Raw genomic sequence first — 18,112 nt, forward strand, 5'->3', positions numbered from 1 at the left:
CCGTCAGGGGACCTCCACTAGCTCCTGGAAACCAGGAATCAGAGTCAGAATTCAAGAGGGGGCTCAGAGCTCCCAAAGGGGCTTGGCACAGAAGGCTTCCTGATCACGTCGGAGCTCGGATTGCCGATGGATCAAACAGGAGTCTGTGCAGCTGCGGGAGTGCTGGAAGCAAATCCATGAACACTCAGTGACTCTGAAGGGACTCTCTTTTGATTCTCTTTCTCTCCTACTGTAAGGGGTATATGGCAACACTTAAGGCACTACAGCAGGCAAGAGGCAATTTTGTGTAATATTACGTTCTGTACTATTACATGATAGTAAAGGAATCTTTAAAAGGACTCTGTTAATAGGCCTCCATAGATTTCCAGGTGAATAGTAGAATATTAATTACTGGAATTGGTCAATATTTCATATATAATTGTCTTGGGAGCTGGCAAATCAAGGTATCAGTAAAAACGTGTTCTCCCACTAAATGGGAGAAACAATTAAAAATATTAGAAAGAGAACTAAATGACACATTTCTCAAACCAGAGCTTTTATGTTACAAAATATATTTTATGTGCCAAGCCTTATTTTGTACAGAACCAGGAAACAAGTTCTTCCTGTCCAAAATCAACTGAGAGCTTGGATGGGCAGGCAACTTGGGTCAAAAATAGCAGGGGAGGGCCGACTTTTACATGATATCAACTATTACACACATATCTAGGGTATACATACCAAATATTTTCAATCGCAAGCCATGCCCACTAATATTACCATTGCGAGATCCAGCTCATACAATTCCTGACTTAACCAACGTATTTCCACGAGCTACACGTTACAGTATATGTCCAAGAACCACGTGTGGCTCATGAGCCATGGTTTGGCCACCCCTAGTTTAGAAGAATGAGAGGTGATTTGTCAAATACCTGTAAACAAATTCTTCAAAGCCTCAAAAACCTGAACAGAGGTAAAAATCTAATCGTGAAAAACCAAGAAACTATCTAAGAATAAGCAGTCAGTTACTTAGGATGGATTTGAGGAGAAATTTCTTTTGGAATTCTCTACTGTAGAGAGCTGTACAGGTATGGTCACCAAGATCATTCAACTCGGAAATCTGTAGATCTCTGGATATTGCAGGAATTCAGATTAAAGGGGAATGTGCAGGAAAATCAGACGTTATCTTGAAGAATGGCTGAACAGGCTGGAACCAGAGAACATGACAACAGAGAAACAAGCCCTTCAGCATTTCAAGTCTGTGCCAAAATACTATTCTGCCTAGTCCCGCTGACCTGTAATAATCCATATCTTTCCATACCCCCCCCATCCAAGTACCCATCCAAACATTGCTTAAATATTAAAACTGAGCCTGCATTCACCACTTCAGCTGGCAGCTCATTCCACACCACTCTCTGAGTGCAGAAGGTCCCCCTCATGTCCCCCCCCCCCAAACTTTTCCCTTTACACCCTCGACCCATGTCCTTTCACCTGACATCAGTGGAAAAAGTCTACTTGCATTTGCTCTATCTCTACCCCTCATAATTTTGTATACCTCTATCAAATCTCCCGTCATTCTTCTATGCTCCAGAGAATAACATCTTAACTTGTTTAACTCCATTCCTCAAGTCCCAGCAACATCCTAGTAAATCTTCTCTACATCCTTTCAATCTTATTGTCATCTTTCCTGATGAAGCAATGTGTTAAAAGGCCTCCCAAACCAATGTCTACAAGCTCCATTGAAGATCAACCAGCACTTTGGGACACAAGCTGATAGTTCCCCTCTAAGTCATACATTATCAGTGTTTGGAACTAACTATCCCACTATTTTTTCATTGTCATTAGAACTAATCAAATGAGATTAAGAGTGGATAATTGCCAGTGATTCACTCACCTTGTAAATTAACTTGCATAAATCTGGGAAGAAATATAAATCTCACTTTTATTAATTAGTCCCTTTTTCAGTTGCATGTACAAATGCATGTTCCTTCCAAGTTGTCTAATTGCCCATTTTTAAACATGACTATCTTTCTTGACATAGAAAAAAATGACAATTAACATATTTAACTCTAAAAGAAGTGGAACTGTTATTTCAGTCTTTGATATTTTCCTGCCCCAATTACATATAAACATTGCTAGAATTACAACTTCAATTGGAATTAATGTATGTAAAAGCCAACAGTTTGAGTTCTCTTCACATGCTATCTAAATTCTAATCTAATAAATACTTTGACAACTTTCCCATTGCAAACTGCCTTAAATAACAAATAACTTTAGTGATACTGAGTGTGAAATGTTGACCAGAAGAACCAACAAGGTCGGGTCAGATACAGCAATGAGCTCTCTGAACCCTTCTCCATTAACAATGGCGTGAAGCAAGGCTGCGTTCTCACACCAACCCTCTTTTCAATCTTCTTCAGCATGATGCTGAAACAAGCCATGAAAGACCTCAACAATGAAGACGCTGTTTACATCTGGTACCGCATGGATGGCAGTCTCTTCAATCTGAGGCACCTGCAAGCTCACACGAAGACACAAGAGCAACTTGTCCGTGAACTACTCTTTGCAGACGATGCCGTTTTAGTTGCCCATTCAGAGCCAGCTCTTCAGCGCTTGACGTCCTGTTTTGCGGAAACTGCCAAAATGTTTGGCCTGGAAGTCAGCCTGAAGAAACTGATGTCTTCCATCAGCCAGCTCCCCACCATGACTACCAGCCCCCCCACAACTCCATCGGGCACACAAAACTCAAAACGGTCAACCAGTTTACCTATCTCGGCTGCACCATTTCATCAGATGCAAGGATCGACAACGAGATAGACAACAGACTCGCCAAAGAAAATAGCGCCATTGGAAGACTACACAAAAGAGTGTGGAAAAACAACCAACTGAAAAACCTCACAAAGATGAGCGTATACAGAGCCGTTGTCATACCCACACTCCTGTTCGGCTCCGAATCATGGGTCCTCTACCGGCATCACCTATGGCTCCAAGAATGCTTCCACCAGCGTTGTCTCCGCTCCATCCTCAACATTCATTGGAGCGACTTCAGCCCTAACATCGAAGTACTCGAGATGGCAGAGGCCGACAGCATCGAATCCACACTGCTGAAGATCCAACTGCGCTGGGTAGGTCACGTCTCCAGAATGGAGGACCATCGCCTTCCCAAGATCGTGTTATATGGCGAGCTCTCCACTGGCCATCGTGACAGAGGTGCACCAAAGAAGAGGTACAAGGACTGCCTAAAGAAATCTCTTGGTGCCTGCCACATTGACCACCGCCAGTGGGCTGATATCGCCTCAAACCGTGCATCTTGGCGCCTCACAGTTCGGCAGGCAGCAACCTCCTTTGAAGAAGACCGCAGAGCCCACCTCACTGACAAAAGACAAAGGAAGAAAAACCCAACACCCAACCCCAACCCACTAATTTTCCCCTGCAACCACTGCAACCGTGTCTGCCTGTCCCACATCGGACTTGTTAGCCACAAACGACCCTGCAGCTGACGTGGACATTTACCCCCTCCTTAAATCTTCGTCCACGAAGCCAAGCCAAAGAAAACCCCTCATAATTTTGTATATCTCTATCAAATCTCCCGTCATTCTTCTATGCTCCAGAGAATAACATCTTAACTTGTTTAACTCCATTCCTCAAGTCCCAGCAACATCCTAGTAAATCTTCTCTACATCCTTTCAATCTTATTGTCATCTTTCCTGAAGAAGCAATGTGTTAAAAGGCCTCCCAAACCAATGTCTACAAGCTCCATTGAAGATTAACCAGCACTTTGGGACACAAGCTGATAGTTCCCCTCTAAGTCATACATTATCAGTGTTTGGAACTAACTATCCCACTGTTATTTCATTGTCATTAGAACTAATCAAATGAGATTAAGAGTGGATAATTGCCAGCGATTCACTCACCTTGTAAATTAACTTGCATAAATCTGGGAAGAAATATAAATCTCACTTTTATTAATTAGTCCCTTTTTCATTTGCATGTACAAATGCATGTTCCTTCCAAGTTGTCTAATTGCCCATTTTTAAACATGACTATCTTTCTTGACATAGAAAAAAATGACAATTAACATATTTAACTCTAAAAGAAGTGGAACTGTCATTTCAGTCTTTGATATTCTCCTGCCCCAACTACATATAAACATTGCTAGAATTACAACTTCAATTGGAATTAATGTATGTAAAAGCCAACAGTTTGAGTTCTCTTCACATGCTATCTAAATTCTAATCTAATAAATACTTTGACAACTTTCCCACTGCAAACTGCCTTAAATAACAAATAACTTTAGTGATACTGAGTGTGAAATGTTGACCAGAAGAACCATCATTTCTTCAACAGTACAACATGACATCAAAGAGCAGAAAGGACCTACATTTAATATCACCTCTGACAGTATAGGGTTCCTTCAGTAGACTGGAATGTGTATTGAAATTTTAGTAGGTCCAGTCTCTCTAAAACTCAAACCAAGAACCTTCTGACTCAGAGGAATGAGTGCGACCCACTGAGCCACAGCTGACACTAGAGGAATAGATAAATACTGGAGATTTAAAACAGAAAATAACAACACTGTAAATCAACCAATAATTTTATTGGACCAACTGCAGTGCTAAATGTAGCCCATACCCATCAACTTTAAATAGTCTACATTTTTCATTTTATTTCCAACTTGGTTTTATTATCTGATTATAAAAACATGCCTGGCAAACCAGTAACAGCAAAATATATTTTGGTACACATTCTTTGCAGCGTAATGAGTAATTTAAACTACAAAGGAAAATGGTTATACTAGTACGAAGCAGTTCATTCCAATGATTTCATTTTGGAGTTGGAAATATTGGGAACTGAAGGTCAAGAAAATATGAAAACTGCCTATTCCTCCCGATTTATGCCAAAAGACAAAAGCACAACATTATACTGACAATGATAGAGAAAGAAAACCAAAGAAATGATTATTTTGTTCACAACACAAACTATGTTGAAAAGTGAAGAGTAACGCTGAGCACGAATTATCATTAATTTCTTTCAGAATTTACTGTCAGAGTATAAACATGACATCACATGCAACACTGAGGTTCTTTTTTTTCCCATGGGCAAGGCAGAATTACCATTTCCCGGTAGTGCAGGAAAAAGTTGTACTCAACGTTCACAGGTAAACAAATAAAGAAATGTAAACAAGCATTGTGCAATACAGAGAGAAAGAAAAATTCAAAAGTGCAACGTAAGAGCCTAAAATGAGTCCTTGATTGAGTTTGAGGAGTCTCATGGTGGAGGGGTAGCAGCTGTTTCTGAACCTGGTGGTGAGAGTTTTATGGCACCTGTACTTCTTTCCAGATAGTAGCAGTGAGAGCAGATCGTACGTTGGGTGACGTGGATCCTTGATGATTGCCGTCTGATGGCAAGTGTTCCCTGTAGATGTTGTCAACGATGGAGAGTGTTTTGCCCATGATGACCTGGGCTGTGTCCACTACCTTTTGCAGGGCTTTATGCTCAGGGATATTGGTATCTCCATACCAGACTGTGATGCAGCCAGTCAGCTCATTTTCCACCATATATATGTAGAAACTTGCAGGGTTTCCAATGTCATACCAAAGCTCTGTAAAATTCTAAGGAAGTAGAGATGCTGACATGCTTGCTACATGATGCAATTAGTGTGTTGGGTCCAGAAAAAATCCTGAGTTTGTGACTCCGAAGAACTCTAATTTGCTCATCCTCTCCACCACTGATCCCCCAATGGCAAGTGGTTTTCCAGTCCTGACGTCAACAATCAGCTCCTTAGTTTTGGTGATGTTAAGTGCAAGGTTGTAGATGCATCATTTAGCCAAGTTTCAATCTCCCTCCCATATGCTGACTTATCACACTGTAGTTTGTGATAGGTGTATAGCGAGTAGAGGAGGGGGCTAAGAACACAGCCCTGGGTGCTCCAGTACTGAAGGAGATTCTCGAGAAGATGTTCTTACCAATCAGCACTGATTGCAGTCTGGAGGTGAGGAAATCCATGATCCAATTATACACTGGGTTGTTGAACCCCAGGTCTTGGAGTTGACTGATCAATTCTGAGGGTATGAGGGTGTTAAATGCCAAACTGTAGTCAATAAGCAGCATCCTGATGAAGGCATCTTTGCTGTCCACGAGTTCCGGGGCTTTGTGCAGACCCAGTGAGATGGCATCCGCCGTAGACCTTTTGCTACCATAGGCAAATTGGAACAGATCCATTTCACCGCTCAGACAGGAGCTGATATGCTTTAACACCAGCCTCTCAAAACATTTCATCTCTGTTGATGTGACTGCTACTGGTCAAGTCATTTAAGCAGGTTACCACACTCTTCTCGAGCACCAGTCCAATTGATGCCTGTTTAAAACAGGTGGGTGTCATGCCCTGCCAGAGTGAGATGTTGAAAATATCTGAATACATTGATCAGCACAGATATTTAATACTTGGCCGGGTACTACATTCAGGCCAGATGCTTTCCTTGGATTCAGTTTCCTGAAGGCAGTCTGCACGTCATCCTCAGGATCAGCAGGGAACATTGGGGGTGTAGTGATTGAATCAGGCATAGAAGGCATTGAGTTCATCTGGGAGTGAAGCTTTGCCATCTCCTACTGCACCAGATTTGGTTTTGTTGCAGGCCCCTCCAACAGCTGTTGTAACCTTCGTGGTTTTCATTTTCATCCGGAAACTCCATTTTGCACAGAAGATGGCTTTCTGTCAGTCATACCTGCTCCTTCTGCAGTAATCTGGATCTCCAGACTTAAATGGATCTCAGAATTCCTTCACCTAAAATTTCTACACTTTTGATTTATTACTATTTTTGCCCACTATAATTTTGCTATTCTAGTAAGTATCAGAAGGCATCAAATAAATATCCAAGATGCTCCTTTTTGTAATGTGTTGTGTTCAGTAATGTCTTTTTTCAGAAGCTTTAGTTTCCACTCTAGGTTTGTGGCTTCTATGGTGACTGACAAAACAATGTTTAAATGCTTATTCCTTCATGGATGAGGCAAGATATGGGCAGGTGGGATGCAACTTCTGCCATTTACACAGGGATTCAGTGTGCTCCTGATGCTTAGATTCAAAGTTCTCAGTACCAGAACAGACCCCCCCCCCTCTCCACTTTGAGTGGTCGTGGGATAGGAATTCCTACCTTTCAATTGGGGGGGGAGGAGGTTTCATTTGTTTTCTAGCAGGCTTTGAATATATCCTTCAAACTTTTCCTTTGTCCATGTGACAAATTGAGTATTAGAAAGTTGGATTTTGACAACTGAATGCGATAGTCTTCATCCACGGGCACAACTGTCTATAATTTGGGCCTCAATATTGGGATATGGGCCTGGGAGAGGAATCTGAAGTTGGTCCATTTGCCCTTCTGGAGAATTTGGAGGGGTGTGTTGGTGTTATCTTTCCAAAGACTCAGGCTTCTTCTTTACGAAGTCCATGTCTCATAAGCAGATAAGAGATCAGGGGTCATTGCTGACTGGAAAACCATGAATTTTATTTAAGATCTGAGAAGGTAGTCCATGTTTTCTAGGTGATGCAGTGGGGAAATGTTAGCAGAGAACTTTTGTAGATGCTGAATTTTAAGACCATTTCTCCTATACTTCAATGAGTCATTGATGCCTGGAGCTCAACTACTACTGATGCACAGAGACAATCCTCCTCTGCTTACTGCAAGTCATCAACTTAGTTTACTTGATCTTGGATACTTGTAAAGTGGGAAAGACTAGTTCTCCTCCCACTGGAAATTTGCTGGAGGTGAGGTGCAATAATCCAGCAAGAAAGATTAACAACATTGTGGCAATAAGGCAGCATTTTTTGACGTTCGTCCTGTTTTAGACCAACTAACGAGGATCACAACTTGCATGTTATCATTGATCTAACAGAGAATACTAATGAACTTCTGTGAGAAGCCAAATGGGAGGTTGTATTACAGTCCTTTCTGATTGATGGCAGCTGAAGCAAAATCAAAGAAGGTCACGCCTTCTGGATGCTGCTGCTCCCTGTATCTCCCTTGGAATTGTAGTGCAGTGAAGGTCATCTTTACTGAATCACTGGATGAAGGGAAACACAAAGTGCACCTTTTTGACCAAGGAGACCCTGGAAAAATGCTCCCTTGTGCAGATAGCAGTGAGGCCACTCTGTTATCACAACAGACAGACCTAGCTTTTTCTTCAGAATGGGCATGATTAATGAAATCTTTTGGAATAACTTTTCTTCTTCCCAGCTGTAGAAAATTAGATGTGGATTTGAACAAAATCCCTTCACCGCCAAGTTCAAGAATCTCAGTGAACAGCAAAGATGCATTTATCAGCATGCCCTTTATCGACTACAATTTGGCATTTAACACCATCATCCACTCAAACCTGATCAGCAAACTCCAAGACCTGGGACTCAACACCCCCACTGCGTAATTGGATCATGGATTTCCTCACCCCCCCCCCCCCAGACCACAATCAGTGAGAATTGATAAGAACCTTTCTCCACCATCTCCATCAGTTCTGTAGCACCACAGGTCTGCCTTATTAGTCTCCTGCTGTACTCACTTTACACCTACAACTGTATAGCTTGGTACAATAACACCATCTACAAATGTGCTGTAGAGGGTTGTATAAAGAAAGATGATGAGTTAGCATACAGGATGAAAATTGAGATCTTGACCAAACAATGCCACCAAAACTAAGGAGCTGATAGTTGACTTCAGAAAGAGAAAATCAGAGGTATACAATCTAGTGAGCATTAAGGGATCAGAGGTGGAGAGGATGAGTAAATTTAAGTTCTAAAAAGTCACTATCTTAGAGGATCTTTCCTGGACCCCACACACCAATGGCATCGTGAAGAAAGCACATCAGCACCGGTACTTCAAGAGTCTGTGGAGGTTTGGTACGACAACAGAAACCCTGGTAAATTTCTGCAGATGTGTGGTGGAAAGTGTACTGACTGGCTGTGTATGGGATGCCAATACCCCTGAGCATAATGCCCTGCCATAGGTAGTGGACACAGCCCAGGACATCAAAGGCAAAACCCTCCCCGCCATCGAGAACATCCACAGCGAACACTGCCGTCGGGGAGCAGCAGCAATCATCAAGGATCCACACCACCCAGCACATGCTCTGTTCTCGCTGCTACCATCAGGAAAGAGGTATAGGTGCCATAAGACTTGCACCACCAGGTTCAGAAACAGCTGCTTCTCCTCCACCTTCAGACTCCTCAACGCAAACTCAATCAGGGACTCATTTATGGACTCTTACTTGTGAATGTTATTGATTTTTTAAAATTCTCTCTGTATTGACAGTTTGTTTACATTCGTTATCTGTTGATATTTTTTTATTTACATGTGTTCATAATGGGCAGATTATTTTGCACTACCAGTAAATGGTAATTCTGCCTCGTCCGCAGAAAAAGAATCTCAGGGTTGTTTGTGATGTCATGTATGTACTCTGACAATAAATCTAAAATGCTGCCTGCTCCCAGGGACTGATTAGTTTTTTTTAAATATATAGCTGGGATCAGGCCTTTTCAACATTTTGTTGGAGAAGTAACAGCATTTGAGGAAGTCTTCAAAGTTTTCTCTTCAGTGGAAATGAGGAGTTGACCTCCATTCTTGGGTAACATTGTGAGTGAGGAAACAGGTTTGGTAGGTCTCAAAGGCAAGGACTCTGGACACACAGTTTGCAAGTGTGGGAACTGGTAACAGATGCAATGCACATACAGTTTACACCAGCTGTAGGAGAGTAATAGCAGAGAATTAATAACAAACATAGTGAAAACAGCATGGGGACAAAATACACACACACAATATGAACTGGTACACGCAATGATCAAGGAAAAAAAATCACTACGACCCCCCACCACCCATTGACAGGTCTATGCTACAAGGGACACTAATTAAATGCTCCCAACCCTTTTATCAGTGCACATCTTACCAGCAGTTTCTCCAGTGCCCTTCTACATTTCTAGACCTGGAGTGAAGCAGAGTAGTCCCAAACTGGCAAAGAGAGAACAAAGAACACATGGCACCTTTATAGTGCTAGATGGTCCAGCCCAGGTCATTAGTCAGACCCAATGGCTTAGTGCCAGGTGGATCAATCCAATTCCAACAGCCAATGGCCCAAGGCCAAGTACAGGCAGGCTGGAGTCCAATTTACTTGGGGCCAACGGCAAGGTGTGCACAAATGGGTGGGGCAGAACCAAACCTTGATTGGCAGCTGGTGGGTCCTCCAACTAGGTAGGGGGCAGTGCTGTCACATGACGGTCACAACCCTTCCCAATACAGGTTATCGTAGAATGGAACCTTGAATGTTTGGGCCATAACTGGTCTCCACATCACTGAAGCACCTGCTCAACCTGGTTCTCAACCAGTTGCTGGACCTCCTGCATTCTCTCCATTAACTACCCTATTTCGAAGGCCACAAATTTCCTGCAGACCTGGAAAGTTATGACTAGGCCATGCTCCAAGAATTGTGACAGAAGGACCGCAATAAAATTAGTCTTCTCATCTCCTTACTTGCTGATCACACTTCACCAGGGAATTGAATCGTAGGTGTAAAATTGACATGAAGTGCAATTGAGCATTTCAGTTCTAGATTACTTGTACGTGTAACTGGGTTTTCAAAACCTACTACTCAGAGGGTGTGTTGTCAAGGCAACAGCTATACAAATCATTCAATGAACCCTATTTTCATGACAATCAATTGACATTTATATTGTCATGCTGGATTAACATTAGTTTACACAACCTTGATTTACCAAGGATGTTACCAATGGATCCAATTAGTAACTTACATTTTAATGCCCATAGATGCATCATAATCAGTTGAGTCAATAAAAGGATGAAAACTGATAAATTTTGTCCTACATTTGCAATGCAGACCAGAAGTTGATTTTACAGTGCTAAAGGAACACAGATTGTTCTGTTGGACTTGAGCTCTGAGGTGGGATGGTATACTTGTGAACATGAAATGAGGTTAATGACTCATTTCGTGCTCATGGCATTTCCTTGCAGGTTGTCATTTTTGCAAATATGTTCCAAACAGTGAAATCTATTTGCTGCACAAACATTGTCATCTCCCTACGTTAAATGTTCAATGTTAAATTGATAGCTCTCTCTTACATATTGAAAAATGTTTGTGAATTATAGCTTATCTGTAAACTGAACCAGCTGAAATATTGTTAGAAGTTTTTAATTCATCATTTTTGTCAATAATAATGGTAGATTTATTCATCACCATTGAAAACTTTGAAAACACTCCAGTCTCTCCTTTAAATACACTGAACCTTCTGTCAATTGGGAGGATTTTATTCTCTCTACAAATTGCTTCACCTTGAGGAAACAAGGATCATCCTAAAATGCTGATGTTGAGAATATTTATTGGATCAAAAATAATGAGCTAATGTCTGGTCTGTTCCAGAACAGAACAAGCATTTCATTTCTCATATTCCACAGTGTAGTCGCCAAAACATGACTAACGTGCTGGGATTAAATTCTTATCCACGTTCATATAGCAAGTGGATTGGAAATGCAGCTTAATTCCACAACACGCTGATGAGTTAACTTGAAATATCTCACTTAAATCGTGACCCAGATTTGCCGTAATTGAGAAATTGTTTGTACCTTCATGCAATTTTCTCTAAAAGCAAACATTTCCCAGAAAAAAAGAGGATATAATAACAATCGAATAAAGATGATGCTAAGAACAGTTTAATGACTCAGCACACTGACCTTGGAGGCACATGAGACTGCAAATGCTGGAATCGGTAGCATCAGATGCTGCTCAACCCACTGAGATTTTTTTAAATTACCATTTATATATATATATATATACACATATACACACACACACTCTGATCTTGGAGTCTTAGATTTCATTCTTAGCTTTGGAAGAAGTTTGCATCCTGGCATTCTCCTTCCTATTCCCAATGCCCACATGTCTGCAAGAAGGAGGTAGAACAAACACTTTTTTCCCCCCCCAAAGGATCTATCCAACTCGCAGTATACAAACTATTGTGTACAACACAAATGTTGCATGGCATTCATTACTCCTCTCCCCAACATACCCCATCCCCAAGTCCAAAGGGGAAGCAAATACTCATTAGTCTTGGCAATAAAGACATATTATTTAAACTATTTGTTTTGTTGAATAGATTTAGCTCTCTGCAGGCTTATAAACACATTCAGGTTTGTTGACATGCAGATTTCACTAGAATTTCCTCCTGACACATGATAAAATTAAAATTTATACCATAGCCTTTTAAGCTGATATGAAAAATATAAAACTCCACAAATTAGGTAATATCAAATGCCAAGTGTCAGCATGAATGTGCTAAGAAGTTAAAAAAGAAAAAAAAACTGTTGATCAGAGGGGTTTTTTTTTGGTTAAATAACCCACAAACTGATAATCAACAATCCATTTGTAGAAATTTTAGAAATAAAACAAGACGAAGATGCAACTCCAAACGGCTTTGAAAATATTTGACTGATTTATCTGATATGAAAACATTGGTATATGTGTGAATTTCTTCCGACAAGGTCCCACATGGGAGACTAGTCCAGAGGCAAGATCACAGACTAAGCTCGCCAAATGGATACAGAATTACCTTGATGGAAGGAGACAAGGGATGGTCGGGGAGACCTGTGACTAGAGGTGTGCCACATGGACTTGTGCTGGGTCCACCGTTGTTTGATGTCTAAAGTCAGATTTGAATGGGAACTTAGGCACTATGTTAGTGGTTTGTGGATGACGCTGAAATTGTATAGTGGACAGTGAAGATTGTGATTGGATTTTGATAACTGTGCAAGGGGGCAAAGGAAAGGTAAATGGAGTTTAATTCAGGCTTAGAATGAGGAGTTGGATTTTGGTTACTCAAACCAAAGCAGCAAATAGTGGGACTCTGGAGAGGGTGTAGAACAGAGATGCCTAGTAATACAGGTACATAGTTCCATGAAAGTGGGGATACAGGTAGACTGGCTGGGGAAGAAGGCATCTGCAATCTTGCTTTCATGGAATTAAGTACAAAAGTTGAAATGTCGTGTTATAAACACGCAAAACGTTGGCAATACCACATTTGAAGCATTGTGTCCAGTTTTGGTCATCCAGTTATATGAAAGATGTCATTAAGATGGAAAGGGTGCAGAAAAGATTCATAAAAATGTGACTGAGACTTGCAGGCTCACGTTAAAAAGAGAGGTTGAATAGGTTGGAACTTTGCTTCCTGAAGTATGCCGAAAGGAAATCTTTTAGATGTATATAAATTCATCAATTGTACAATCAGATGACAATAAACAGGACAATATTAAAATAATGAGACAAAGCAATGAAGTCTTTCTCCAGTGTAGCTATGTCTGAAACTAGAAGACAGTCTTCAGGCGAGAGGGGCAAGATTTTAAAAGTGGCATAAGGGCTCCTTTTTCACACATCATAGGTAGAAAGGGCTGCCAGAGGAAGTGTTAGAGTTAGGTACAGTAACAATGTCGAAGAGGATTCGGATAGGTACATTGGTAGAAATAAGCTTGGAGGCATAGGGGCAAACACAGACAAATACAACTAGCTTTAGATACACAACCAGGTTAACATGGACAAGTTAGACTGAAGGGTCCATTTCCATGCTGTAAAACTAGATCACTCCACTGACTAAATATACCATCATTTATTTTCTGATTAGTTTCAACCCAGTTTTATTTTGGCTGTATTGGAGCTCCTAATACCCAACCTGTCTCATTGCCTGATATTGTCACAACAAGAGCTGGACTGGTAAAAGATTAAGATTCATGGAATAATATTGATTCACATCAATCTTTCAAGATCTAAATGCCTTTATTCCTCTTTCACTTTCTTATACATGCAGAAAATTAATGAGGAAAAGCACCAAGAGAGTCTGATATTTTTAGACAATAACCATGGAGAACTAGCCATGCATACTAGTATAAAGTACCCAGGAATCCAAGGCAAAACCAGATAGTTTTACATAACATACATAACAACAAGAGATGTGATGATAATCCCAGAGTATTAGTTGACAGGAGATGTAAAGATTTTAAAAGATTTTCAGTATATGGGTGATTTCATATGATCAACTTCACTCAAGCAAGGATCATCCTAAAGAGATCAGATTTAACTGCTGCTCTTTTAAGAAGACCTTTTCAAACCTGTGCTGAGATACAAATCACTAGATTCTAGATAGAATCTAGGAGAAAACGTGGACCCAAAAATAAGCAGAGATAGATGGGTGTGTATAAAATTTGCAACTTTAAATTTCAGTTACTCCACATATACCATTCACGCAGCACAATCTCTTCTCCAATGGCCAGCAAAGTAAACTTATTTAAATAAAGTGGAATTGTTACATTCCCTGACAACATGACTGCCATTTACAAATACAAATCTCAAAAATTTAATCTTAGCTCTTTGTAACATAAAGCTTTAACTAGAATGAGTTCTGAAGACATTTAAAAGCAACAATAGCTTCAAATTATCCAGTGTGATGTCGAGAAAGCAGTCAAGGTTTAATGGTGCACAATATTATGCATTAATCCTATTTGAAATTACCGAATGCTTAATGCATATAATGAAAACTAAAATTTCACAGAACACGTCTTCAAACATATAATCAACAACTCCACATCGAGGCTATGGCAATTCCCTCAGTGACTTTGTTACAAGTTTGACATGTGGAATAATAGACAAAAAAAACCCATACTATTTCACCTGAAAATGACACAAAAGGAAATTATCTGGATAGACTTGCATAACTTGTGCCATTTTTCTTGCACATCTTCAAATATCGAAGCTACCTCTATATATTTCTTTGATCCAAATCCAGTTCTTCATCCATTCCTCTTGGATTTGCTCCTTTATAATTTGCTGTAATTCAGAAAGATTCATTCCAGTTGATGTTTCAGCAGCGATTTATTATTAAAGTAAAATCTGAGGGAAAACTATTCAACTATACATCTGCATCACTGTGGACTAAACATATAGGATGGAAAAGTTCTGAAAGAATACTCATTGGCTTTCTAAAATCAATTAACCAAAACTCTTATATGCCTACTACCAAATCCTGCAACCAAATTATTCCATTGCACACAGTTGTTCTCTGCAGATTTGCCCAAGGATGACACAGTCTCCCAGTGGTTATTATTTACAGTGCTCTTCATGGCCACAACTTTGAATACTAAATATTTTCATTCCAGTCAAAAAGTAGTATCCACTTTTCATCAATGGATGAAAAGAGATTTAAAGGTGAGTTGACAGTATAATGTAGTCTGAAAGTTACCATTTGGGTGAGCAAACCAGACTACTAATCAGGACATACCTTCAATAAAATTTATTATTTTAAAGTGCACCATATGGAATTAAATCATCACCTTAATGAAAAGAGTCAATTTAGTAACTACCACATGAAATTTTACTAATCTGAATGTTGTTTGAATGTGATCTTCTAATGCACACATGTCAAACTCAGGCCCGCGGGCCAAATTTGGCCCGTGATATAATTATATTTGGCCCGCAAGATCATATCAAATATGTATTAGAGCTGGCCCGCTGGCCGCCGCGCCAGTATAGCGCATGCACAGCCAATACTACAAATCCCAGAATGCTTTGCAAATGCATTGGCGCCGGACCCTCAGCCCGCTAATCGCCCCCACCTCCTCTCTTTACTTTCATTAGCATCTGCGACCTGTCGCCGAACTCACACGTAATAAACCCCTCACGAAAAATGGCCAAACGAAAGACAGAAAACAGGACCTTTCAAGACAGGTGGGAGGCAAACTCTGACCCCACAGTTTGATGAACTTGCATCTAAGAAGAGATGCCAAGTATCTGCTTTAGACCCAGGTGCATCAGAGTAAATCACAGTGTAGCAAGCGAAGCTTGGATTAATACTTTCTTTGGTTAACTTGGGACTGTTCATAGTTGAAAGATTGGATTTTCATTGAAGCAAGTTGTTATTTTTTTGACTTGTTGGCTTATGGAAAAAAATACATTTAAAAGGAGCTTAAAGGCTATAGAGAAATATTATTTATTGAATATTTTATTTCTCATTTGTTAATGCTTGTTCTGGAAAGAGTTTAACCAAAACTATTATTAAACATTTATTTTAATAAGAAAAAGTTTAACATTACATATGTTGAAAGAAGAGAAAACATGCAGATGTTGTTGAAAATTTTCAATAAATATTTAGTTTGGCCCACAACTTAGTCCAAGTTTTTAATTTTGGCCCTCTGTGAATTTGTGTTTGACACCCCTGTTCTAATGTAAGAAATGGTATGTACATCACCTACACATGGGCTCTTTATCATTCTGTTTGTACCTGGCAGAAGTTGCCATCCATTGATTCAGCATGTATAAACTATTCAAATCAGGACCTCATTACATATCAGATCTAGACATGAACAGAAGATTTAGTTCCAGAGACAAGGTGACAAAGGATAGTCTTAATGTCAATACAGCATATGATAAAGTGTGGCCTCAAAGAGCATTGGTAAAATTTATACTGGTGGATGTCAATGACTACAAGCATATCAGAATGACACTAGCCAATAAGTACCCTTCCATGTCATACACTATCCAGTCTCCAACGCACCAAAAGTGACCACATGGACTGCAATTGGCCAAGCTGGCAGCTTATAATCATGTTTGCAACTGCAATGGGTGTTAAATCCCAGAAATAAATAAAAACTCGTTCTTTAAGCTAAAAACAATTCATAAAGCTATGCCCTTTGTTCTTTCTAGTTTACATTCTTTCTTTGGCTTGGCTTCGCGGACGAAGATTTATGGAGGGGGTAAAAGTCCACGTCAGCTGCAGGCTCGTTTGTGGCTGACCAGTCCGATGTGGGACAGGCAGACACGGTTGCAGCGGCTGCAGGGGAAAATTGGTGGGTTGGGGTTGAGTGTTGGGTTTTTCCTCCTTTGCCTTTTGTCAGTGAGGTGGGCTCTGCGGTCTTCTTCAAAGGAGGTTGCTGCCCGCCAAATTGTGAGGCGCCAAGATGCACGGTTTGAGACGATATCAGCCCACTGGCGGTGGTCAAAGTGGCAGGCACCAAGAGATTTTACTGCTTTCGTTAAATACTGGGGTGACCCACGGAAATATTTTAAGTATGAAATAAATACACATCAAGATTTTCCCATGTAACAAATAAACATCCAAAAGATGCTACATTTATCATGACAGACTAATTAAATAAATTGTAATTAGCAATGCAAGTAACAAATACAGCAATCCTTTTGATGGTGGCTAAGGATTGTTGTCAGTAAAATTCCCTGCAAAATGAGACTGAATGCAGTAATTAGGTTTAAAATCTGAAGGATATTATTTGTCTTACTAATTTGATCAAGAAACCACTTGCAACCATTGCTACATCAGCATTAAGCAATTACTGGAGTTTTAAGCTCAGTTAAATAAGGGATCTCAAGATGAGAAAATGTTCCCTCAGGACACCCAATATATATCGATCTGTTTTCCATGTTCTGTTCCTTGACTAACAACAAAAGCGGAAGCTAATGACAACATCTCAACACTCCATCCTACACGAGAGTCTCCACAAAGAAAGCCATTACATTCAACACCTGTTTGGACCTTAGTTGCTGAAGGTGTTTTGTGATTTTGCACATTTACTGTGTAGCTGTTTAATAGCCTTAGAATTACAATCAGAAATGAAGCAACACTCAGTTATGTTGAGCTTGAAAAATATTCCCATAAAGACAAAGCAAAATCTGTGGAGAGACTGGCCAATGTTCTGACACCTGTTGTTAAGCATCAGCTCAAAGAAATCCTCAACCCCCAACCTGCATGGGCCATGACATGACCAAGCTGGCAGAAGTAACAAGCACCTCAGAAATTCTCACATACCACATACCAGGAAATAATGATCATCATTTTCATTCACATTATTTAGCTTCCTGTGTATTATTTATAAAGATTGTAGCTGAGAACAATATTAGGTACAAAGCAAGTAAATGTTCATTTTTATTTTTTGATTCCTCAAACTTCAAAAGTTGCACAAAAGGAGGCCAGATAATAAGGCCCACATAATTACTTTTCTGGATCTGACAAATTAATTCCAAAACTGCATCATTTAAATGGTCAATTTGCATTGGCTGGATATGGTCCATCTCAGCCATTCTTCAACGGGGG

At 40.2% G+C, this 18,112-nt stretch overlaps 1 protein-coding gene across 3 annotated transcripts in view; it reads right to left on the reverse strand.

The window, feature by feature from the left end:
• Positions 1 to 18,112, reverse strand: part of prkd1 (protein kinase D1) — a 265,779-nt gene that overhangs the window by 240,916 nt on the left and 6,751 nt on the right. The window lies entirely within an intron of this gene.

The sequence above is a fragment of the Narcine bancroftii genome, chromosome 2, assembly GCF_036971445.1.
Source record: "Narcine bancroftii isolate sNarBan1 chromosome 2, sNarBan1.hap1, whole genome shotgun sequence".
Classification (NCBI taxonomy): Eukaryota; Metazoa; Chordata; class Chondrichthyes; order Torpediniformes; family Narcinidae; genus Narcine; species Narcine bancroftii.